We start from the raw sequence: 26,308 nt of genomic DNA, 5'->3' as shown, positions 1-26,308 counted from the left end.
TTTAGTCCATTTGGTTAGCAGTTGCTTTTCCAGCTTCCTCGTCATCTTCTGTGTATATAACACCTTGCTCTCCTTGGATTTTATTGTTTCACTTGTCTCTGTCACCTCTGGTACATTCTCAATCCAATTAGCATTTATTTATTTATTTTTTTGAATCTTTGTTCTTTAATATTTATTTATTTATTTATTTATTTATTTATTTATGTATTTATTTATTTATGGCTGTGTTGGGTCTTCGTTTCTGTGCGAGGGCTTTCTCCAGTTGCGGCGAGCGGAGGCCACTCTTCATCGCGTTGCGCGGGCCTCTCACTATCGCGGCCTCTCCTGTTGCGGAGCACAGGCTCCAGACGCGCAGGCTCAGTAACTGTGGCTCACGGGCCTAGTTGCTCCGCGGCATGTGGGATCCTCCCAGACCAGGGCTCGAACCCGCGTCCCCTGCATCGGCAGGCAGACTCTCAACCACTGCGCCACCAGGGAAGCCCTGAATCTTTGTTCTTTATGTAGAATACAGTGGTTCTTAATGTAGAATGGCATGCAGTGACATCTTTTCTGTATGCCTAACCTTTATTTCTTGCTCTTATTAGCCTTTGCACATAATATTCTTTCTCTGTTTTCACTGGTGTGTTTGACAATTCCCTATTTAGCATCATCTGGAAATTTCATTAATGCACATCGCCTTCCAGAGGATTAATAAAGTTGTAGCTCAAACTGCAGCAGACATTCATTCCCCTGGCTCCCTCTGGTCATCTTTTTGCAGTTCATCATGTTGCCTTTTATCAGTGGTGTTTTTTTTTTTTTGAGGATTCGCCAGCCACTTTCCAATCCTCCAGATATTGCTTATACCCAGTCATTTTAAATTTATTTTGTGACTGTTTCAGAATCTAGTAGAGTACCTTGCAGAAAATAAGCACTAGATAAACATTAGTAGAAGTAAATTGGGTCACGGGCCAGCTATTTGATTTATTCAGTGTGTTTGGGTCTCCCCACCCCTACCAAAGAAAAAAAAAGAAAAAAGAACATAAATCTTTTTTTAACAGATTTTTTAAGACAGCTTTTAGCACTTTTCTAGTCCTTTTAAATAATTAAGAATGCTCCATTTCTTTTTATAGTTTAGATGCTGTCTTAATCCAGGTACTGATATAGATAATTAACAAGGGAGATATCCAAATACCATATACATGTGTATATATGTATATATTTATACACATATATATACATATATATATATTCTATAGTAACTTTACCATTAATCAGTTTTAAAGAAGTCCTTGTAACTGGACTGAATTCCTCTAATGAGATTTGAGATAGCTTATGATAAATCTGGATTTACCGTAAGTCAAAAACAAATTATCATAGGACAAAAGAGGACACAATTAAAAGAGAAAGAAAGGAAGAAAACATACCTTTAAAGTTCTTCTAAACTATGTCAAGAGTGACAGGAGAGAGAAGAGAGGAGAAGCTAGAATAAGGTTGAATTCTGGCTCCATTACTCATGAGATAAGTGGCTTCAAGCAAGTAACATGACCCCTTTCAGCCTCGGTGTCTTCATCAAGGATATGGGGATGATCATGTTTAACCATATGAGGTTTTGTGAATATAATAAGGCACTAGGGAAACTCTTGGCATATGTTGGGCTCTGGACCTATCCCCGCCCCCTTTCCCTGATTGCAGTATATGGTCCCTCTGCCGCATAGCACAAGCGTGAAATTTAGAAGAGGCCTGTGATCGGCCTCCTCTTTCACCTCTACATCCAAACAATAGCTAGTCCCACTACCACTTTCTCAGATTTACCCACTGCCACCTCACTATCGGGCCCCTGGTCACTGCAAAGGACTTGAAGTCTCCTTGGTTCAACTCAGCCTTCCTTTAGTTCACTGCCTGCAGAACAGCTGGATTTAACCTTTTAAAAGTGCAAGTTAAATCCTGACACTCCATTGCTTAAACCTTGCAGGAACTTCTCCCTGACTTCAAATAAAATCCAACTCCCTGTTTACTTATTTTTAGTCCAATTTTTAAAAAAATTTTATTTATATCTTTATTGGCGTATAATTGCTTTACAATGTTGTGTTAGTTTCTATTTGTTGCTGTACAGCAAAGTGAATCAGCTGTATGTATACTTATATCCCCATATCCCCTCCCTCTTGAGCCTCCTTCCCACCCTCCCTATCCCACCCCTCTAGGTCGTCACAAAGAATCGAGCTGATCTCCCTGTGCTATGCGGCAGCTTCCCACTAGCCATCCATTTTATATTTGGTAGTGTATATATGTCAATGCTACTCTCTCACTTCATCCCAGCTTCCCCTTCACCCCCTTGTGTCCTCGAGTCCATTCTTTATGTCTGCGTCTTTATTTCTGCCCTGCCACTAGGTTCATCAGTACCGTTTTTTTAGATTCCATATATGTGCATTAGCATACGGTATTTGTTTTTCTCTTTCTGACTTACTTCACTCTGTATGACAGACTCTAGGTCCATCCACCTCATTACAAATAACTCAATTTCGTTCCTTTTCATGGATGAGTAATATTCCATTGTATATATGTGCCATATCTTTATCCATTCATCTGTTGATGGACATTTAGGTTGCTTCCATGTCCTGGCTATTGTAAATAGTACTGAAATGAACATTGTGATACACGTATCTTTTTTTTTTTTTTTTTAAGATTCTTGTATTTATTTATTGGCTGTGTTGGGTCTTCGTTTCTGTGTGAGGGCTTCCTCTAGCTGCGGCAAGCGGGGGCCACTCTTCATCGCGGTGCACGGGCCTCTTACTATCGTGGCCTCTCTTGTTGCAGAGCACAGGCTCCAGACGCGCAGGCTCAGTAGTTGTGGCTCACGGGCCCAGTTGCTCCGCGGCATGTGGGATCTTCCCAGACCAGGGCTCGAACCCGTGTCCCCTGCATTAGCAGGCAGATTCTCAACCACTGCGCCACCAGGGAAGCCCCATGTATCTTTTTGAATTATGGTTTTCTCAGGGTATGTGCCCAGTAGTGGGATTGCTGGGTCATATGGTAGTTCTATTTTTAGATTTTTAAGGAGCCTCCATACTGTTCTCCATAGTGGCTCTATCAATTTACATTCCCACCAACAGTGCAGGAGAGTTCCCTTTCCTCCACATCCTCTCCAGCATTTATTGTTTGTAGATTTTTTGATGATGGCCATTCTGACCAGTGTGAGGTGATACCTCATTGTGGTTTTGATTTGCATTTCTCTAATGATTAGTGATGTTGAGCATCTTTTCATGTGTTTGTTGGCAATCTGTTTATCTTCTTTGGAGAAATGTCTATTTAGGTCTTCTGCCCATTTTTGGATTGGGTTTTTTGTTTTTTTGATATTGAGCTGCATGAGCTGCTTGTATATTTTGGAGATTAATCTTTTGTCAGTTGCTTCGTTTGCAAATATTTTCTCCCATTCTGAGGGTTGTCTTTTCATCTTGTTTATGGTTTCCTTTTCTGTGCAAAAGCTTTTAAGTTTCATTAGGTCCCATTTGTTTATTTTTGCTTTTATTTCCATTTCTATAGGAGGTAGGTCAAAAAGAATCTTGCTGTGATTTATGTCATAGAGTGTTCTGCCTATGTTTTCCTCTAAGAGTTTTATAGTGTCTGGCCTTACATTTAGACCTTTAATCCATTTTGAGTTTATTTTTGTGTATGGTGTTAGGAAGTATTCTAATTTCATTCTTTCACATGTAGCTGTCCAGTTTTCCCAGCACCACTTATTGAAGAGGCTGTCTTTTCTCCATTGTATACCCTTGCCTCCTTTATCAAAGATAGGGTAACCATATGTGCATGGGTTTATCTCTGGGCTTTCTATCCTGTTCCATTGATCTATATTTCTGTTTTTGTTCCAATACCATACTCTCTTGATTACTATAGCTTTGTAGTATAGTCTGCAGTCAGGGAGCCTGATTCCTCCAGCTCCATTTTTCTTTCTCAAGTTTGCTTTGGCTATTCAGGGTCTTTTGTGTTTCCATACAAATTGTAAATTTTTTGTTTTAGTTCTGTGAAAAATGCCATTGGTAATTTGATAGGGATTGCATTGAATCTGTAGATTGCTTTGGGTAGTATAGTTATTTTCACAATGTTGATTCTTCCAATCCAAGAACATGGTATATCTTTCCATCTGTTTGTATTGTCTTTGATTTCTTTCCTCCCAGGAATGCAAGGATTCTTCAATATATGCAAATCAATCCGTGTGATACACCATATTAACAAACTGTAGGATAAAAAACATATGATAATCTCAATAGATGCAGAAAAAGCTTTCAACAAAATTCAACACCCATTTACACAAAAACTCTCCAGAAAGTGAGCATAGAGGGAACCTACCTCAACATAGTAAAAGCCATATATGACACACCCACAGCCAACATCATTCTCAATGGTGAAAAACTGAAACCATTTCCTCTAAGATTAGGAAGGGTGCCCAGTCTCACCACTATTATTCAACATAGTTTTGGAAGTTTTAGCCACAGCAATCAGAGAAGAAAAAGAAATAAAAGGAATCCAAATGGGAAAAGAAGTAGTAAAACCGTCACTGTTTGCAGATTACATGATACTATACATAGTAAATCCTAAAGATGCCACCAGAAAACTACTAGAGCTAATCAATGAATTTGGTAAAGTAGCAGGATACAAAATTAATGCACAGAAATCTCTTGCATTCTTATACACTAATGATGAAAAATCAGAAAGAGAAATTAAGGAAACACTCCCATTTACCATTTCAACAAAAAGAATAAAATACCTAGGAATAAACCTACCTAAGGAGGCAACACCCTTATTTACTTATGATCTGACTGCTTCCCTCAGACCACAAGCTCTAAGAGGACAGGAACCAACCAGTCATTTCAACACATACCTGGTACTGTCTGGCACATTACTTAATACACAGGGGGCACTCACAAATATTTGCTGGATGAAGGAATACTCTGTACTGTTGCTGCAAGGGAAAAAGACTTTTCTCCCAACTTGATCATATCCTTCACTTCTAAGTCAGTGTTCTAAAATAGACTGCTCAGACATCTAGCAGTGAGAAATGGTGAAACTATGATTGCTCCTACATTGGTCCCACCTTCATTACCCAGACACGGACATTTAATAATCATTGAGTATTCAAGAATGCAGTTCTTATAGATGAAAGTAACTATTTGTTAAAGAGAAGGGGACTGGAATGAAAATGGAGAATCCTTTGATGAACATTACATTCAAATCATTAGAATTTCATATAGATGTAATTTCTCCCTCAGAAATAGATTAAATATACACAGCATTTTAAATGACATTTTTACATTGTTAAAGCACAGTTGATTATAAATTGTGAGTATTTTAAACCAGGCATGCTTCCTCTCCATCAATCAGCGTTATCATGACCATCTTTTTAATAAGATTATTTGCTAATGGAAAGCTAAAATGTGCAATGCCTGCAGCAGCATTAACACAGAGAATGATCAAGTGACAGCTCACCCACCATTTGATTCTCTCTTCAGGACACTGTGTCTGGAGAAATTTGTTTTTCTTCATTCACACACACCCGTGCAGCTTCTGCTATTGGGTATTTTTTTCCAGTGAGGAGTCATGAGTGCCTCCAGGCTTTGAGGTGTTAATCATTAGCAGTTAAGAATCATCTTAAAGAACAAACTCTGGCATTCTCCCCAAAAGCTGAAGGTTGAGATGCTGCAGGGCTATTTTGGATGTAGGATTTTGACATTTATTACTCACTCAAATTAGGAAGATAATATATTAAGTTGACAAAGAAAGTAAAGTCATCGGGCTTTCAGTTGAACAACTCAGTAGACTGCTCAGCTGGGTGCATTTCATTAGCCGGTAAGTTCTAATGTGTTATTTACCTGCACAATTTTTTTTAAGAGGCCATCTGAACCCGGAGAAAATCTAGACAAAGAATGGCCCTTTATAAGGATATAGAGTATAGCTCACAATGAAGCTCAAACAATGTGACTATCCAGTCACCGAATATAACATCAAGATCATTATAAGAATCACCAGAAATATAAGGCAAAATTGGAGACTTTAAGCTACTTATTACAGTCATCAATAGACCAAATGGACAAAAAATAATTAAGGGATTAAGGGTATAGAAAGCCTAAATAACAGTTTATAAGATGGAATATATATATATATATATATGTGTGTGTGTATGTATATATATATATATATATACATACACACACACATATATATCAGACACACTACCCTGAAAATAGAGAATACTTCTTTCTTAGATGCTCAGGAAATGTAATTAATTTTGCAAAAAATTTATATATTGGCCATAAATGAAACTTCAGCAAATTCACCAAAGCTGGAATAGAATCAAAACCATTTTTTGATCAATTGCAATAAAAGGAGAAACTTGAAAATATAACTATTTAAAAACAACCAAAAACACAGTCATGTGGAAATTTCAAATTTTTCTCTTAATCCTTGAGACATAAAGAAATCAAAGCTCAAATTGTAATACATCTAGAAAGATTGATGAAAGCATGACATGCCAGAACTTATAGCATACATCTAAAGTCATGCTCAGAGAAAGTCATAGCACTAAATAATTTAATAATGAACAAGAAAAATAATTTAAACTTCCAACTTAGGAAAGCAAAGGAATAGTGAAGAACGATAAAAACAAATTTTAATGAATGTGACAATTGAAAAAGTATAGAACTAATAAATAAATCTAAAAGGTAGGTAACAGAAAAAAAAAAGATAAATTATTAGCTGACTTAGAGAAAAGGGAGAAAGCAAAATACAAAAATAAAAATTTGATGAGTACAAATGCAGTAGAAACTGGAAGAATCATAAGAGTCTGTTTTGCTCAGCTCTATACAAACATAATAAAGAATATGGATGGGGCTTCCCTGGTGGCCCAGTGGTTAAGAATCTGCCTGCCAATACAGGGGACACAGGTTCAAGCCCTGAGCTGGGAAGATCCCACATGCCACAGAGCAATTAAGCCTGTGCGCCACAAATACTGAGCCTGTGCTCTAGAACCCACGAGCCACAACTACTGAGCCTGTGTGCCACAACTACTGAGGCCCGTGCTCCTAGAGCCTGTGCTCCGCAACAAGAGAAGCCACCGCAATGAGAAGCCCGCACACCACAACGAAGAGTAGCCCCCACTCACCGCAACTAGAGAAAGCCCGCATGCAGCAACGAAGACCCAACACAGCCAAAAATAAATAAATTAATTTAAAAAAAGATATGGATGAAGAGGATGACTTTGTAAATAGAATAGAATATATAGAAAATTTATACAGACCAACTTCTATAACAAATTATTTCAAAGCACCATTCTACTGAAATGTTAAATAATAGATAGCTCCAATGCTGTTCTGTTTCAGAGTATAGAACAGTGGAGGAAAGTTTCTAGGTTATTTTAATGAAGCGCTCATCTCTAGGGGAGAGCCTATTTCCTTGCCTTTCCAGTTTCTAGAGGAACTCATCTTTGTCCTGTGGCCCCTTCCGTCTTCAAAAAGCCACCAATCATATTGCTTGCCTCTGCTTTTCTGACATCTCTTCACATCCCATTCTCTGGCTTTCCTGCTTCCCTCCTTCACTTATAAGAACCCCTGTGATTACATGGGACCCACACAAATAATCCAGGATAATCTCCCCATTTTAAGATCCTTAAATTAATCACCAAGTCGCCTTTGCCATGTAAGGGAATATAGTCATAGGTTCTGTGGATTCGTATGTAGGCATCTTTGGGAGGCCACTATTCTGTCTCCCACACAATACTGCCAAAGATTAATATATTTGACAGCACCATATGTTGGCTGGTGGTGGGTCAGAAAGCACGCTCAGACATTGCTGAAGGCTGGTAAAACCTTTATGCACAGCCATTTGGATTCTCCATAAGATGACAACTGCACTTCCAGAAATTTCTTTAACAGATTCACCTAGACAGGGTAAAGAAGACTGTATATATTAGGGTACTCACTGCAGCATTTTTATGACATCAAAGAATTGAAAATAAGTAAATCATCATCAAAAAGAACTGGTTAAATAAGCTAGGGTACACTGATAAAAAGGAATATCCTTCAGGCTTTCATGAAAGATGCTTTTCTCTTTGAATTGAGATGGAAAAAATCACCAAGATGCAGATCATATGTCATTGTTTATGAGAGGTGATTTTTTTTTCTTTTTTCCCGTTTTAACGTCCCTGGAATCAGGATGTGTCTTTCAAATAATGGCCTGTCGTATTTAAATGGCAGAATATTTGTTTCTTTCAGAGTCGTAAAATAATAATGGTGTGTCTTCTGGTCAGTGAGAACTTGAACTTGATGGAATACTGTCATTAAGTGGGGGAAAAAAAGTTCAGATTTGTGTGTAACTATGTATTGGGTTGGCCAAAAAGTTTGTTCGGGTTTTAAGGAACTTTTTGGCCAACTCAATATCATGTGTAACAGAATGAATATGTGTAAACACGCACACACTTCCCCTTGTTATTAGATCATTCCCATCAGCATTCAAACAAGCTTTTTATTTCTCCCATTAAAAAAAAAACACAAATCTCCTTTTGATCACATTTTCTCCCTCTAGTTTTTACCTCTCTTCTTGGCTTCCTTTTACAGCAAATCTCCTCAAGAGACTTAATCTATACACATTTTCTCAAGTTTCTCTTCTGCTCCTAACTCCTAAATCCATTCTAATTTGTTTTGATCCCACTAAAACTCTTCTCATCAATATTGCCATTGACCTTGGTCTTGATAAATCGTTTAGCAGCATTAGGTACAATTGTCATGCCTCCTCCTTGAAATACGTTCCTTCCCTTGGCTTCCAGGACATCTTACACTGCTTTCCTCCTCTCCGTTGCTCCTCCTTCTCAGTCAGCTTGCTTTTTCCTCCTTATCGTTTTCACTACTAACTGTGGGAGAATCCCAAGGCTCCACCCTGTTCCCTTCTTCCCTGCATTCACTTCTGTCAGGGTCTCCTCCAAACTCACAGCTTTGAACACCATCAATTTGCCCTTGACTTTCAAATTTGTATCTCCAGCTCAGGTCTGTTCTGTGATTTCATACTCACATATCCAACTGTTTGCTTAGCATCTCCAGTTTGATGTCTAATAAGCATCTCGGGCTTAAGGTAGCTAAGACTGAACTTCTCATTTTCCCCTCAAAGCCTACTCCCCCTTCAGGCTTTCTATCTCAGTAATGACACCACCGTTTTCTCAGTTGTTCCGGCTAAAATCCCTAGAGTCGCTCTTGATTCTCGACTTCCTTTCTCAGCCCACTTCCAAGCCATAGTCTATTCTTGTTGACTCTGCCTTCAAAGTCTATCCAGAATCTGACCTTTTCTCACCACCTCCATTGCTGCCTTCTAGTCCAAGCCATCAGTCATCATCTTTTGACTGTATTCTTGCCAAGTCCTTCTTAGCGCCCTCAGAAGTCTTGCTTCTCTTCAGGCTCTTCTCAACAGAGCATCCAGGATATCCTGCTAAAATGTAAGTCAGATCATGTCACTCCTTGCTCAACCTCCCCGCCCCCCACCATTCGCTCTCTATTTCCTTCAGAATCAAAGCCAAGTTTATTATAGTGACACATCTCAGCCTGATGTAGTCCACTGTGTACCTTGATCTCATTTCCCATTCTTTGCTGCCAAACTCACTCTTCCTGGCTGCTCTTCCCTGATAACCACAGAACTCACTATCTGTCCTCCTTTAAGTCTGCTCAAGTGTCACTCTGTAAAGCTTTATTCTGACCACCCATTTCTACATCTTCCCAAGACTTTCTTCCCCCATTCCCTGTTTGAATTATCTCCATAGCAATTATCATGTTCTAATAGGCTACAAAATTAGCACATTTATCTTATTTGATTGCATGTCTCCCCACACTAGAATGTAGACTCCTTGAAGGCAAGGAATATTGACTCTTTTGTTCATTTATATATGCATATATTCAATGCCTGACATATATTGAGTGCTCAATAAATATTTACTGAAAGGGTTATTAATTCCTTATATGGGCATTGCATAGTTCTGGAAGCATACACAAGCAAATGATGACAAAGGCTTCTCTGTGGAAGGGCATTGGATTTCTGGGGGACAAATGGACAATCTATTTTCAAACTTTGAATTGTATGCCATGTTACATATTTAAAACAATCAAATTAGATCATTTACAAACAATTTTAAAATACTAGATAAAGGCTCTAATCTCAACTGCAAGTTGGGATGGAGTAACAGATTTTGAGCCAGAAGTGTGAAATATTCCCTCCCTATTTGGGGTCACGCATCACCCTTTTTGCTCTGGACTAGTTACATGGTACTTTCATAAAAGTCAGTAAGGAGGAGTGTTGGTGATATTCTCCATCACTAGTTCCTTCTTTCTCATTTCATTGCCCCACTTTTTAAGAGAATTTACCAGGGCCCTTGAGATCAAAATCAAATTAGCTCCAACCACCGCAAAATGATTTCTTCTTCTCTTCTAAGAGGAAGACAAAGGCCAACCTTAGGGTGGCAGATGGATAGCTGCTTACAAAATGGACTCACCCAGTGTCTCTGGCAACAAGACTGGGACGGAAACAATGCTTGATCAAACAGTTGCCAGATACCAGCTAGCACGTAATTGTAAAGAGTTAGAAGTAGTGGTTATGGTTATGATGTTGCTAAGCACAGTCACCTTGTTAACGCTAAGCATTTTCCCCTTCAACTGAAATATACACTTACAAGGGGAAAAATCCATCCTTTATTATTTTTCAAAGTAACTTTCGGTCTGGAAAACAATTCACTGCCGCCAGAAATATGTCTTCTTTTAGAAAAGTGTATAATTGGCTGCCATTTGACATTATGTGGCATTATTAAAGTGTTTAAATTCTCTTAATGTGCATTTTTTTTCTGGCCACAGAGCAACGTTTTTGCAATCCCAAAGATTCCCTTGCCATCTTACACGGCCCCATCTATTTTGAGAGCTTCTCAGCCAAGGATGATTTTGAAAGAGTCAGGTTCTTGGTGCAACTTTAGAGGATTAAATGGGTCAGACTAATATAAAGATAAAATGTAACCATGGTTATTATTACTCTTGATTAACTTTTAATCTGCACACCACACTATCAAGACATTGTCAACTAATACCTGAATTACTGGTTTATAGAAATGTAGACTCCTACCTCCCCCAACTCTAGTGCAACAATCTACCTCCCAGTGGCAAACATTTTTGGATCACCACTAAGTGCAGAATTGACTGGACAGACCATGTGATTGTGCTTCATCTCCATCTGAGAAAGTGCTTGTTAAAAATGCAGATCCCCAGATCTCCCCCATGACTGTCAAACTTCCCCTGTGGGTCTGATGCTCACTGAGGTTTGAGAACTACTGAATGAAAAGATGGAAAATAAAATAGAAGATCGTGTCTTTGTTTCTTTGAAATGCACAATATAGTCAGTGAAGACAAACTCCTTGCATATAAAGCGATTTGGTTTTATTATCAAGTAATATACCAACAGTATGAGGGCACGCAACAAAGATCTGCTCTTTGACTACATACATGGCTGAGTGGATGAATGAATTCAGCACAGACCAAGTGTGGGAGCGCGGTGGATATACTTGCTTTTCTCCTGTGCTGCTCTGCCTTCATGTAATTCTGTGGTTCACAAGTTTAACAAAATATCCCATGTCTCTGTGAGCAAGATTAGGTCTTGTCAGCTTTGAAGTTATACCAACATCCCACTAAAAGAGGGTGTATGAAGCCAGTAGTTATGATAATGTTAAAAAGTACAAAGGGCCTCACTTACTCTGAACGAATCCTAGTTAATACAAATGGCTACTAGAGAATGGAAATAGTGTGTCACGTCCTAGCCAGTGGCAGAAAGCAGAGAAGTGAAATTTTAAAATTTGATTCCAAAATATGGCAGAAAAGAGAAACAAATAAACCTAGATAAAATCAGGACAAATGGGAACAATAAAATAAGATGATTAGAACTCATTCCAAATATATCAATAGTCTCAGTTGATATAAGAGGAACAAGCTCTCTAGTTTAAAATGCAGAGATATTAGTTTGAATAAAAGAAAACCAAAATTCACTATATTCTGTTTATAAGTGACACACATAAAATGACACAGAGAATATATAAGGACAGAGAAAGATTGCAAGTGAAAGGAGGAAAAAAGATATACCAGGTGGATGTTAACAATAAATGTATTTGAGGCCACTGCAGTCATATTTTATTCTGTTACCTGTAGCTGTAAGATTTCCAGCTCCTACACATCTTGAAGGAATAAGAACACTTTGTTAAATACTACAGTTTCAGGTGCATGATATTTCAGCTGAATATTCAGACTTGTTTTAAATTCTGGGTTATTTTTTTCCTAGAAAATGCCAATTTCTAAGTTTATGTTCATAAAATAGAGTTACATTCCTATGATTGGCGATATTCATTTCATTTTCTTATTATAATGCTATAGATAAAGAAGAAGATGCGCTCAATATGAAACAGATTTCAGTAGGAAATTGCATCCTGTCTTGCTAATTGAGGGAATGACTGGCAATTTCCTTGATAAAACCCCGTTCAGATTGCCAATGTTGGGGTGAAGGGAGAATCTCCTCGGGAAATACGTAGTGTCCCCCTTAACCTTTTTCTTATCCTCCAGGACTTACAGAGAAACGTGGTTGGTTTTTTACGTGGTAATACGTTTCCTCATAGGGCTGCAGTGATGAGTATGAGATGTCCAAAGAGACCTCCAATCCTTCCCATGCTTCATTGCCAACCTTGGATGATCGGGTCTGATTTCATTAATCCTGTAGGAGGTGGTTTATTTCCTTACGGTCCAACCAGTGGTTAAGTTATGCTGTCTCAAGTCATTCTTTGTTCTGAGTTATGCATCAGGCATGTCTCAAAAGAAAGTCATTTAATGTGGAAAAAGTGAGTTTGAAAAAAGTGGAGAGGCTCAAAATTCGTGCTTTAAAAATATCCAGGAGATCGAACAGTCACTCGGGTAATCCTGATATTGACCGGCCTCTTTGGCAGTCTTTGGACTGAGCATTTGTACTGGGAGAGAAAGCTTCTGTGATGACCCAGCTTCCCCTGGAGAACATGGCCATTAAACACCCTCTGTTCTTCTCTTGTAGGAGCGCTACATACTGTGAGTAAAATTCCGTAATAGTGGAAATCCTGCTCAGTGAATAAATGATCTTTCTATTCTTTTTGAAGTGGGGAAACGGGGGCATGTTTCTTTACAGTTTTTCTGGAGCTCTTAGTCCTTGTGCTGTATGAAATAAAACCAAAACACAGCTTGTGGTCCTGTCTTTGTTAGTTTGACAATGAGGGTGTTGTGAATCGGGAGATTTCAAGAGAGTTCTCTGTTGTAATATACATTTGGGGGTAGGGACTAATTTTTGAAGATTTGTCAATCTGGTGCTCGAAGAGGCATATCACAGGAAATGTTTTGTACCTTACAACTCTTTTTCCTGGCTATGATTTATTGGACCATGGTACTATAAATCATGCTTTCTGATTCCCTCTTCTCTTTCTGAAATAAGTGACTCATTCTGTAGGGCCAAGCTTGCTCCTTTTTCTTTTTATTTCTTTATCTTTGTATTATTATTTTCACTGAAAACCTTGTTTTCATCTATCCCAATCGTGTACATGTCATTTTTCCTGCTAATTCTCTCACTCTCTGGGAATGTTCATTTAAAGAATATTTCTGTAAAAGTCATATCTCATCTAAGAAATGCAAGAAGTAAAAAATTTAAAATATTTGAGTCCTTAAGAAAATGCATAGATTTCAGTACATAAGCCATATTATTGCTGGGAAACATGGTATAAATTAAATTTTATCTTCTTTTGATTTGTTTCTCTTCCTGTAAAGAGTGTAATTTTCACTGGGCTTGGAGAATATGAATTTAACTTACAAGTCATGTTGTAAGCAACACTTATTTTTTGAAAGCCAAACTTCTAGAAAACTATAAGGAAAATAATCCTATTTTCTACAACCCTGCAGGTAAACAACAAACATATTTAGAAACTAGGAGAGTTTTAAAGCGAATGACAGGGTAAATCAATAACTCCTACATGGAGGAGAGAAATGATTTTCTATTCAGGTTATCAAACAAAACTAACGTGATATTCATGGCTGAATGAACAGCCTTCCCATTTGCACTTGCATGAGGGGAAAGTTGAGGATTGGCAGTTGCTCATATAAATCAAGTCGGGTAAGAACCATATGAATAAGTGTTTGACATTTTCAGTTGGAAAGGAGCAGCTTGTCTTCAGTTCTAAAAAGCCTTCCCCTTGTGACAATCATCTTTTTTTCCTCTTTGGATGAACCAGATTTTTAACATCAACTTCGCATAAGCAAATGCACTGTAGTCCAGAGGGCAGAACTTTCAGAGGCCGCAAGGTAGCCAAGATGACAGGGGAAAACATGACCATATTTGCCCATCAAAACCAAATCTGTTGCCCGTGCATTTGCCAGCACGGTTTACTTAAGCTCTTTCCACTCACTCGTGCTGTGTTTTACAATTCTCAGATCTAAAGAAACGGAGAAAATGGAGACACATAAATCGGATTTTCTACTTTACATCAACTTCACAGAGGAATCTAGTTACTGATCACATGTCTTACATGGCAATTACTTGTTAAGCAACTACTTATTCAACATTTATAGTTGACGGCCTACTAAGCGTCCAACAATTTCCATGATTTGTATCCAAGAGAAGATATGTTGTTTCATAAGAACAAAACATCACTCAAAACATCTGAGTTCTACTCTTGTCTCTACCACTCATCACATGACCACTGCAAGTCACCTGACCTCCTGGCCTTTGTAAAAATGAGGAAATTTAAATAAATATTTTCTAATGCACCTTCCAGCTCAAGCATTATGTCCTCGATTAACTTAATTGAACTTGCCTTCGTACCTCTAGAGGAAGTAGGAGGAGATCAAAAGGCAAAAAGAGAACAAATAAACTGCAAAACAGTGGTCGTGACAACATGTGCTAGGATTTAAGGCAGTGCCCAGCTGAGTCATAAAAGTGATGACCTCGTCTCGGGAGACATGCATGACTCCAGGGCCTTTCAAAAAGATGAGTCAGATCTCTCTAGGGGCCGGGTATTAGAGCAGAGCTGGAGACAGCTATGTTTTGGCAATGCACCAAAAGTGGTGCAAGTCACCTTAGTTCCTTCAGTGAACTGGCTTCGGCTTAGAGGCCTAGGGGCAAGGCCACCTCTTTGTGGAGAGCAAAGAGTTTCCAGCGGGGGTCTGTTACATTTAGCGTATATTTAATCTCTCAGAACTGATTCCAGTGCGTTCAGTTAGTTAGGTCTCTGGCTTGACCCACACTTGAGGTCATGGATACACACCCCTGGAACTTTCTGCTTTGACTCCAGTATTGCTCTTGCAGCCCCCTGGCAGTTGGCCCGATGCAGAAGCAAACTTCCCTTGAAACTTGGCTTCTACTCCTTTGGCCTTGGTCCTGGTGCCTCACTTTTATCTTCAGCCTTTTCCACTGCTGCAGAAAGACGAAGCCCAAGCAATGAGTTGGAGCAGCAATTTCTGGCGGAACTGGCTTTCCTTACAGCCATAAATTGTCAGCTCTAGAAAAAAGTAGGGAGTCAGTCCCCTGTATCACGACTAGACCCAAGCAATGCATTAGACTCGTTGAAGAGGCAAGAAGTTCCACTTGAAAATTATCCAGCCCCACTCCCACTTTAAAGAGAGAGTGGATTTTCTTGCCAAGATTGAGGGAAAGTAAGGGGACTAATCCAGGCACTTTTATATAATTATGTATCTAATCTTCTTAATAATTTTGCATTGAGGAATTGAAGGTTTAAAAGGTTAAGTAAACTGTCTAAGGTCAAAAACTTAATATGTGGTAGAATTGGATTAAAACCCTTGACCTCAAAATTCTATTTTTTTTTCACCAGGCTATCTCTTTTTGCAAGTACATAGAATAATAATTACCTTGGTTCCTCTCAAATTCTAAAGATCAAAAAAATGATAGTAGGTGAAAGATATACCTAAGGAAGATAGAGTATAGTAACTATGTAGAGGTAACTAGTATAAAGTAGTCACTTCCAAAGCTTTGGATAACATGAAGAAAACTGGGCACTTCCTACATAAGAGTGGACTTCCATCTTTCTTGCATCACAAGAGTAACGTGATTTGGGCTTCTATATTGATCTCATAGGAAATCATGAGCCATCAACATTAATGTTTGATTCATGAATATGATCTTTTTATTAAAGATATAACATTTAAACACTTGCTCTGTAATTAAATGTCATTTTGAAAATTCCATTTTCAGGTCAAGATTTCCCCTGAAACTCCAGTCTAATTAATGGCATTATGTCATTTGATTTTTAAAATGATCTGAGGAACTCACCTATAAGAGTGTCATACTGATAGCCCTGCAAAGTCTAACTTCACTGATCAAAAGTAAAAAGCTAGTGAATATCGCTGAAGACTGGAAGGTTCTTACACCATTGCTTCTTGCCATGGTACTAATAGATGTTTTTAGTTTGATGTCGGTTGTTTGTCAAGGAATTATAATAATATTTTTCAAAAAGCTTTGCTTTGACTCCCATTACACTGCGAGACTATATTTTTCCCCAACCTCCCTACCATCTGTCTGGATTCTGCATTGGAAAATCTCCCTGATATTCCATCCAGAAGGGCTAAGTGAAATCAGTATGGCAACCGCAGATTGCTGATGCATTCCAGTTTTTAAGTGGGATGTTGTTATGATTAGCCGTGGCCCAGCTCCTTACCTCTCTATTATCCTAATGCTATCTCAGAACACTTCAGCCACTCATCACATTCAATTAATTCTATATGCTTTCTAAAAATGCAGCATAAGGCTAAAAGAAATGTGAAGAAAAAAAAGATCAATTATATTTAGCTTTCGGTAGGATTGGAATGATACAGTTTTCCCTTTTTGTCTATTTTGGTTAAAGACCAATCAATATATAAGAATACCATGTGTTTTAAAATAGGGGCCATGAAAATCATTAACAAGATCTATTCTTTTATGTGCCATATGCTTAGCTAGAAATTAGATAGAACACTTGAGCTTTTTTTAAAATATTACTACCCCAAATGGGAGAGAATCTTTTAAAAACTTTATAGCACCTAATTATATTAAGCAATCTGTCACTACTGATTTTTCATAATCCAGATACTAATGAATATGTGTATCTCTCTAATTATTAGAGGATAGCCCTTCATAGTGTGGCAGTTCTGAGTAATGACAAGGGCCCAATGGTGTTTGAAGTAGATTGAGATTCAGGGCCATGGAGACAGTATAATCAAAACACGGTGATGCTGGGGGTGTCACAAGAATCATTCACATATGGAAATCTCTTAGGAGCAGGGTAGATATTAGGAAGATACATTCAGGAAGCATTTAATTTTAAGTGTCAGAAATTTTAACTAATGTAAAAAACAAATTCGTTAGCTCATACAAGTGGGAAGGCTGGAGGTGAATCTCACTTCATACGTGTAGGTCATTTTTCTTGATCTGTCTCTCATCTTAGCTTGTCTCTCTCACCCTTATGTTTACTTCATCCTCTGCTGTTGCAAACATGTGTTCTCCATATGGCATGAAAGATGGCCATGGGTATCCCCAGATTTCCCACTTCCTTGTTCAGCAAGATTTTCTGTAGCCCTGCTTGAATCTTGTATCCTCTCTTGGTCCAATAACTATGGATGGAGAAATAAAGACGCAATGCTTGCTTGGGTCAGGACTGTGCACCCTTGTGACCTGGAGGTGCGAGGTCTTATGAAAAGGGAAATAACTGGGGCAAAAGCTTCTAATACAGTTGGAAAAGAAGACCACAAGCCAAAAGCAAAAGTCCTCAATTAATACAGAGGAAAAGCTCTTGGTCCTGGCGAATTAATTAACCATGACTAATCCTATGCAGAATCGAGCAATATAGCTCATGCCGTTATATTTAGCTACTCAGAGCTGAGCTAGCTTGCAAAGGTCTCACATGCAATCCTTACATACTCTCCTTGTATGCCTTCTTTTCATAAATCTTTTGCCTGGTCTCATCCATTACAATGTACATTTTCAGGCTTCATTAAATGATTGTGTCTTGCCTATTGCTCTGCCTGGCTTATAGTAGAACCTCAAGAATGTCTGCGAAATGAATTATCATGCTTTTTTCTTCCCTTTGTAGAGAGACTGGTAGAGTCTGGCACTAGGTGCTGTGTAACAGTGTAAGTTCTTGCCGTTTTCAAATTGCCTTTATTTGAGTTGGCACTTGGTAGCCTCCCTCAAAATCCTTCTCTCTCCTACCCCCTGGCTCCCTTATTACCTTTTAGTTTAGGAAATAAATAGCCCAGACATTGAACTACTTTTAGTTCACCGGATCTTTAGAATTACCTCTCACTGCCCACCTTCTCTTTCTGCCGTATTAATCTCTCACTAAAATAGAAAATTAACAGTTGATGCCACAGTTACTTGGGGAGTTCCTGAGACTAGCATAAAATGAGTAACTGTCAGGTGTTTGTTTTTTCCCTAGTATCACTGCAAAAATGCTCTGTGATTAACACGAGTAAATTATTTCTTTACTTTGCCTTAAAATGGTGATTTTGATGGAATTCTATGCAACTGATGAAGTACCGTTGTTGAAGATGATAAGAAGTCAAGATTTTTCTTTTACATTTTAAGTGAAAAAAGCACAATATATATAATCTGTCTTGTTTTTTATATATATTTAAATATGTAATTATAATTATACATATAGGCAAATATATGTATAAATGCATGTGTATATTAAGTTTCCAATACGCCACTAGATTTAATTTGTTAATATTCTCACATTTAGTTTATAGTTTTGGGTCAATATTATATGATCATTGTAGAATGAGCATGAAACTTCCCAGCTTTTTCTAAGCCTTGGAATAGTTAAAATAAGACCGGTATTCTTTATTGCCATTATTTTCTTTTATGGTATTCATTTGTAAAATAATCTGGGTTGGTACTTTAAATTAGGGATAGAAATTTAACTAAATTTTAATTTCATCTATGGTCATTTGTCCAATGAAGAATTTGAAATCTTTTTGAGTCAATTTTGGTAATTTATATTTTCATTAAAAATTGCTCCTCTCATGTATATTTTCAAAAGTAGTTGCATACGTTTGTACTTAGTACTCTCACGTAACTTTTAAAATCATCTTTGTGTCTGCAGAAATGCCCCTTTTCTAATGTCATTTTTATTTCCCGCTTTATCAGATTGGTCAAAACTTTGTGTATTTCACACTTATATTTACTAAGCTCTATTGTCTCTTAGTTTTTTAGTTAATTAATTTCTACTTTTATCTTTTATAAGTTTACCTCTATGCTCTCTTCAGCTTTATTTTGCTGCATTTTACTTATCATTTAATTCAGAATATCCCTAGGTATCATAATCCAGACTTAATAACTAAATGGATTTATCAATTACCCTACTCCATTGGCATAAGAACAAATCAAACTTAAAATTCTTGGCTCTCAGTCTACTCTTCTATAATTAAATGGAAGAAGATATTATTTTGTGTAAAGGGTTCTTAATAACTGCAGAAATCTCCCACAAGTGTTTTGCCCATAATAACTAGAAGACAATAATCAGATGTTCCAAATTCCCTCAATTACATATTTAAATTACCCTGGTACCCATTGAAGAGACTTGTACCAGTTACCAGGCATTGCAAGACAGGCAGTCAGTAAAAAAAAAATAACACAGTGATAGTTACATGGCCCAACTAAAACTACCATCTTTTGAAATTGCTTCTATACATGCTGCCTAGGTCTGTATCAGCCCTGGGGAAAATCAGGGATTATAAGAGATGCAATATTCTACAGCTACAGCCTATACAGGAATGGCACCATGACCCTGGGTGCAGTCCTAGACCTCCCCTTCCTCACTGGGAAGCCACATCCCATCTTCAACAAGCCCGTCTGTCTTTGACAGTGAAGTGAAGATAAAGGTACATGCCACATACCCCCTTCCTATAACTCTTTCATTATATCAACAGGAGTGTTATTGTTAATGAGATAATGCTTTCAAAATGCTTTGTATGCCTTTGACAAAAAAAAGAAAAAAAGAAGAAGAAGAAGAAGAAGCTATTTTTAAAAGAAGAATTGCTCTGCTGGCCTTGAACTCAGATCTGAGTCTGACCCGTGTGCCTTCTGTTGAGAGAAAGCGATTAACCATGAAGACATTCAAGAGAGACTGGAAACTTTGCCCAACAGGCAGGAGATCAGCCATGACATAGCCTACTGTGAAATATCATTAGCTTCCTTTAAAATTCTGTCAACCTAAGTTGAAATGTAGGTGAAGGTTTTAAAATATAAAAAAGAAACATGTCAATAGCATTTTAGTTCCAAAGTGAAAAGAGCTTACTTTTTTGTTTACAAAAAATTACAGGTTCATTGAAACATCTTTTCAAACAATATAGAAAAATGTAAAATTAAAATTGCCTGTTATCTACCACCTGGAGAGAATCATAATCTGGCCCATAACTTTTTCAGATATCTATCTATGTATATTTGTATTAAGGGAATCATACAACTGTTTTTTTTCCCCCTCATAATATGTTATGAATATTATCTCAGATTTATAAATAGTATTTAAAATAAAATGTATGTGGATATACCTACTGTCGTGGGTTGAATGATGCCCCTCCCCACAAGATATACCCATTGGAACCTATGACTATGACTTTATTTGGAAATAAGGTCTTTGCAGATGTAATTAAGTTAAAGATGTTGAGATGAGGTCATCCTAGCCTATCTGGGTGGGCCATAAATCCAATTTTGTCATTATACCAGGAAGGCAGAGGGAAATGAAAAAGACACAGAGAGAGGGCTGGATGAGATAGAGGTGGAGATTGGAGTGATGTAGCCCAGGAAAGCTGACAAGGAACCCCTGGAAGCTGAAGAGGAAAGGGACAGAACCTGCCCCAGGGTCCCTAGAAGGAGCACAGACCCAGCACCATCTTGATCTGGGGCTCTGACCCCCAGAGCTGTGAGAGAATAAATTTCTGTTGTTTTAAGCCAACAAGTTTGTGGTAATTTGTTATATCAGCCCTAGAAAATGAATATACCTGTGTACACATGGAAATTGATACATTTGGATACATGTTTAAGTGGAGCCTGGATTTCCAATAGTTCAAAAAGAGTAAGGATATAACTAATCATAGCTAATGCAATGGTTTCTCTTGAATATGGTGTTTAAAAAAAAGGAAAGCTGATTTCCAGGACAGAGATATATATTGTATAATTGTATATTGTGTATGTGTGTATATATATATATATAGAGAGAGAGAGAGAGAGAGAGAGAGAGAGAGTATACTGTAAGTCCCCTCTTAAAAAAATGTGATGTATATACATAATACATATAATATGTACATATATTGCATATATACACACATAATCTAAGATATATATATTGAATTATATATAATTATTTAGATTATAATCATTTCCATAACTTGCAAATAGAATTTTTTTTTTGACTGCGCCGAGCGGCTTGCGGGATCTTAGTTCCCCGACCAGGGAGTGAAACCAGGCCCGGACAGTGGAAGCGCTGAGTCCTAACCACTGGACGGCCAGGGAATTCATGCAAAGAGAAAAATTTTAAAGCAAATAATTTAAAAGCAAAGACTCATTAACTGACCACCACATTTAAGAACAAGATTATTACTAATACAGATGAAGCTCTTTATGTGGTCTTCTTGCTCCCTCATGCCCATGAATAGCCTACAGATGTAACTACTCTGACTTTAAAAAAAATCACTTCTTGTTTTTTTAAAGTTTTAAAGCCAGGTTTCCCTAAATACTATACGGCTTTTCTGTTGAGTTTATGTAATGGTATCACAGTCAGTGTAGTCATTTCAGAGAGGCTTTCATCACTCAATGAACGTTTCTACAACTGATCCATGTGCTACATTCATTGTTTGTGCATCTGTTTTTCTACTGATGGACACTGGAGCTGTTTGCAGCATTTGCTAGTATTTGCTATTAAGTAACATGCCTGTGCATGTATCATTGTGTACTGGACTTGCACATTCTCAGGATGTGCACAAGTTTAGGTGTAGAAAACGATGCCAAATTGTTTTTCCGACGTGTTGACACCACTTAACACTCCTGCCAGTGGTGTAGGAATGTTTTCTGTTGCTCCACGTACTTTCCAAAACTTGGTAGTGTAACTCTTTTGTTTTGCCAATCTAGTAAATGCAAAATGGGATCTTATGATCTTATTTTGCATTTTTTTGATTGATAATTGATTGAGCATGTTAAAATAAGTTTTTAGACCATTTGTGTTTCCCACTGTGTGAGATATTTATTCATGTCTTTTGCTCATTTTTCTACTGAATCATGTCTTTTCATATTGATATTTAAGATCTCTATACGTATTCTAGATATCTTGTCAGTTACCTATGTTGTAAATATCTTCTCCCAGTTTGTGCCTTGTCTTTCACCATCTTTATAATATCTCCTGATGAAGAAAGCTTAATGTAATGGAATTCAATGCATCTATTAATTTTTAAATTTTTGTTTGTGTCCTTTTAAAACTGTTTCTAACCTCCAGGAATATAAAGATGTTTTCTTATATTTTCTTCAAAAAGCTGCAAAATTTTGCCTTTTATAGTTAAAACATTTGGCATTGATTTTTGTGAATGGTGTGAGAGGTAGTGTTCAAATTTGATTTCTTTCTCATGTCACTCACCAGTTGTCCCAGGGTACATTTTTGAAGAAGCATTTTTTTTCCGAGAGATTTGTGTTGCCATCTCTGTCATAAATCTGTTGTGTCTATTCAGTTTTATTGGTTCTTTTCCCCTAATCTATCCCTGTAATTATCCTACAGTGTTTTAATTGCCGGAGCCTTAAATTGATCTTGTAGGGCAAGTCTTCACAACCTATTTATCTTTTTCAATAGCCTTTGCCATTTTGCTTTTTAATATACATGTTACAATCACCTGGGCAAATTTCTTAAAAACAAACAAACAGAAAACAACCCTGATGGGATTTAGCTCTTTAGATAAATTTGGAGAGGAATGTACCTTTTATGATAGTAAGCCTTCCTTCCCCTGAACATGCTAAATCTCTTTATTTAGTTATGACTTCTTTAATGTCTTTCAGTAAAGCTGTAAAATTATGTCCATAATGATCTTACAAATCTTTTGTTAGATTTTTTAGATACTTTATATTTCTGTTGCTATTTTAAATGATATCTTTTTAAAAATCTACATTTTTTTAATTGTTATTGATGGTATAGCGATTGTGTATTCATCTTATTTCTAGCCAAATTGCTAAACTCTCTTATTAATTTGATAATTAATTTGGATTTTCTGTGTATATAATTATATCATCTGTGAAAAATGACATTTTTGTTTTTTCCATTCTAGTTCTTATATTTTAAAATTTAGTTTTCCTGTGTTAATATGCAAGCAAGGACCCGTAATACAACTTGCATAGAAGCAGATAGTGGACATACTTCTCTTGCTCTTGATTTTAAAGTGATTGCTTCTAACATTTTACTGTAAAGGATGTTTTGGATCTAGGTTGTTGGAACTACTCTTTATTGGGTTCAAGAAGTTCTTTTTTATTTCCAGCTTACTCATGATATTTATTAGGAGTAAAGCAATTTTATCGTGAATTTTTCTTCATGTACTGAGAGGATATATGACTTTTTTTTCTCCTTTTACCTATTAATGTGGTGAATTGTCTGCAGAGACTTCTACTGTCAAACCCCTTTGTAATTTTGGGAATTTTTACATGATAAATGGTATTAAATACTGTCAATTCTTTTCTTCACCTGAGATAATATAATTTTTCTCTTTCTTTAGTGAATATTGTGAATTATATTGATTCATTTTCATATGCTAAACAAATCTTCCATTCCCTGACAAACCATATGTGTCCATGATGTATTATCTTTTTTTATATATATTATAGAGTCACTATCACTTATATTTGGAATCTAAAACGAAAACAAAGCAAAAAACAATGACAGCAGCAAAAAAACAAGCTCATAGAAAGAGAGATCAGATTTGTGGTTACCAGAGAGAGGCAAAGGATGGGGGCAGGGGAGTTGGGGAATTGGAGGAAGGTGGTCAAAAGGCACAGACTTCCAGTTATAAGATAAATAAGTACTAGGGATGTAATGTATGACACAATGATTATAGTTAACACTGCTGTATGATATATAGGAAAGCTGTTAAGATAGTAAACGCTAAGATTTCTCATCACAAGGAAGAAAAATTTTGTTTCTTTTTCTTGTGTTTTTTCTTTTTTGTTGCATCTATATGAGTTGCTGGTTGCTAAATAAACTTATCGTGGTAATCATTTCACAATATATGTAAGTTAAACTGTTATGCTATACACCTTAAACTTATACAGTAATGTATATCAGTTATATCTCAATTAAACTGGAAAAAATAAGGTGTGTGTATACATGAGATTAAAGTAACATTGCTTGAATTGAAATATGTAGATATTTAAATATATACCATCAAATCAGAGTAGAAGAGTTACTTATAAATGTTCTAAATATTGAGAGTTGTTAGGACACAAATTCTAAACCTTTTACCTTGCGTTTACTTAGCAATAGAAGGTGATGTTTACAGTTGTGTTGATCTCTCTCAAGCTGGTTCTGTATAGACTCCAACTGGAACCTTATTTTCTCTCTTCAGGTTGTTCTTGTCGCCCTGTGAATAAAATTAACAAAGAATTATTCATTGGCTCAACGGCCTTCTTCAAGACTGCTTCTTTTTGGGAGAATAAGATATTTTTATTTGAAGTCCAACCTGTTCTTTAACCACTCAAGTCACTGATTGTAAATAATTAGCACTTACTAAATTTATCTTGTGTGAACTGAACATTTTACAAGGCTTGGCAAAGCTGAGAGGTTTTGCATCTTTCCTATGTTCCTTCATTCCTTCCACTGTTCTTTCTTCTCTTTTACTTATCCCCTCCACCTCTTTCTTTTCCATTAGACTGCCTTCTCTCCATTTCAGTCCTTTAAGTTTTAGAAAAAATACAATAAACTTAAAAAACAACAACAACACACAAAAAAACGAGATACAGGAATAGATGTTCTGTCCTAATACGGCCCTTGTCCAAGTGGTGATTTAGTTCCTTTCGAGAGAAATGATTTGCAAATGTGAGATGATGTAGCACATTGCCCATTTAGATTCTTTGGAAGTAAAGTGTAAGTGAGGAAACAGGGTGTGGGTAAACAGCATTGGGGGTGGGGGGAAGTGGCTTACTAAAAAGTTTTCCAAGCCAGTTAATTTTACCAAGGTTATTTTAAAATTTGACATAAGTACATACCTAAAATGAAGTAACATGACCTAAAGGTTAAGAGACCCAGACTGGCAGGGTTCAAACTCTGGCTCCACCTTTAGGAGCTGCATGGCTTGGACAAGATTTTTAACCTCCTTTTGCATCATTTTTCTCCTCTATAAGTTGGAGGTAATAGTGGTAACTTGATTAAATGAGGTAATATTTGGAAAGTGCTTAGAATAATGTTGGACATATAGCAAGCACTATATAGTTTCCTCAGTAGATAAAATAAAAAATAAATAAATGGGAAAAAATTGGACAAGAGGGTTACAAGCGTTATTGCATCGATATGCTTTTTTGAAGACAATTATTCTTGGATAACCTTGAAGTTAGAAAATAAGCTGATTTCCAAAGGAAAATGTGGTGTTCAGGAAAAGAGTAGAAATGAAAGAAATTACAATGACCGGCAGTTATACCTACAGAATCACAACCATTTGTACTTTAATTAAAAATAGTTCATAGTGTAAGAACAACGTTCACTCACATCCACTTCTTTAGATTCTAGGGACTTCCTCACGTGGTTTTGCTCCATCCTTAAATATTTTAAAGCCTTTTCTATTGAGTACATGAACAACACTAATTTTAGCCCCAATTGTTATATTTTGAAAGAAGCTAAAAAAAGTGTTAAGCCTGACTGTTTTCAAAGAAGGCTTCTATAACAAGAAACTAGGACTGTGGTTTGAAAGTGATTGGTCTTATTAACTGGAGAGAGAAGTATGGCCTGATGGAAAAGGAACAAGTGATGATTATATCTTACACTTTCATCTTAGGCTTCCCAAGGTACCTGAAACCAAGTCTCATTATCATTTCTTTAAATAGGTGAAGCAAGTGAGATAGCCAGTTAAGTGTGCTTCCCAAGGTCACACTCCAACTTGCTAACATAGCGATAAAAATCCAATATACTTGATTAGTGTCCGCTGCCTCCTCACCCTCTCGGCATCGATTTTGTGCATGATGAGGAGAGGAGATGGGCAGGATGATCTTCTCCGTCTTTCCAACCCTGCCATCTTGCTCAGTGGCTCCCCTC

At 37.1% G+C, this 26,308-nt stretch overlaps 1 protein-coding gene across 1 annotated transcript in view; it reads left to right on the top strand.

The window, feature by feature from the left end:
* The first annotated feature begins 2,694 nt into the window (after positions 1 to 2,694).
* HS6ST3 (heparan sulfate 6-O-sulfotransferase 3) overlaps positions 2,695 to 26,308 on the top strand; it is an 89,750-nt gene continuing 66,136 nt past the window's right edge. Inside the window, exon 1 of the mRNA XM_082434722.1 lies at positions 2,695 to 13,091. The gene's annotated coding sequence lies outside the window, so the exon portion shown is untranslated. The remainder of the gene's footprint in view (positions 13,092 to 26,308) is intronic.

Source organism: Balaenoptera physalus (assembly GCF_965194825.1).
Source record: "Balaenoptera physalus genome assembly, chromosome: 18".
NCBI classification, from domain to species: Eukaryota; Metazoa; Chordata; class Mammalia; order Artiodactyla; family Balaenopteridae; genus Balaenoptera; species Balaenoptera physalus.
This window is presented reverse-complemented; position numbering and strand designations above follow the sequence as displayed.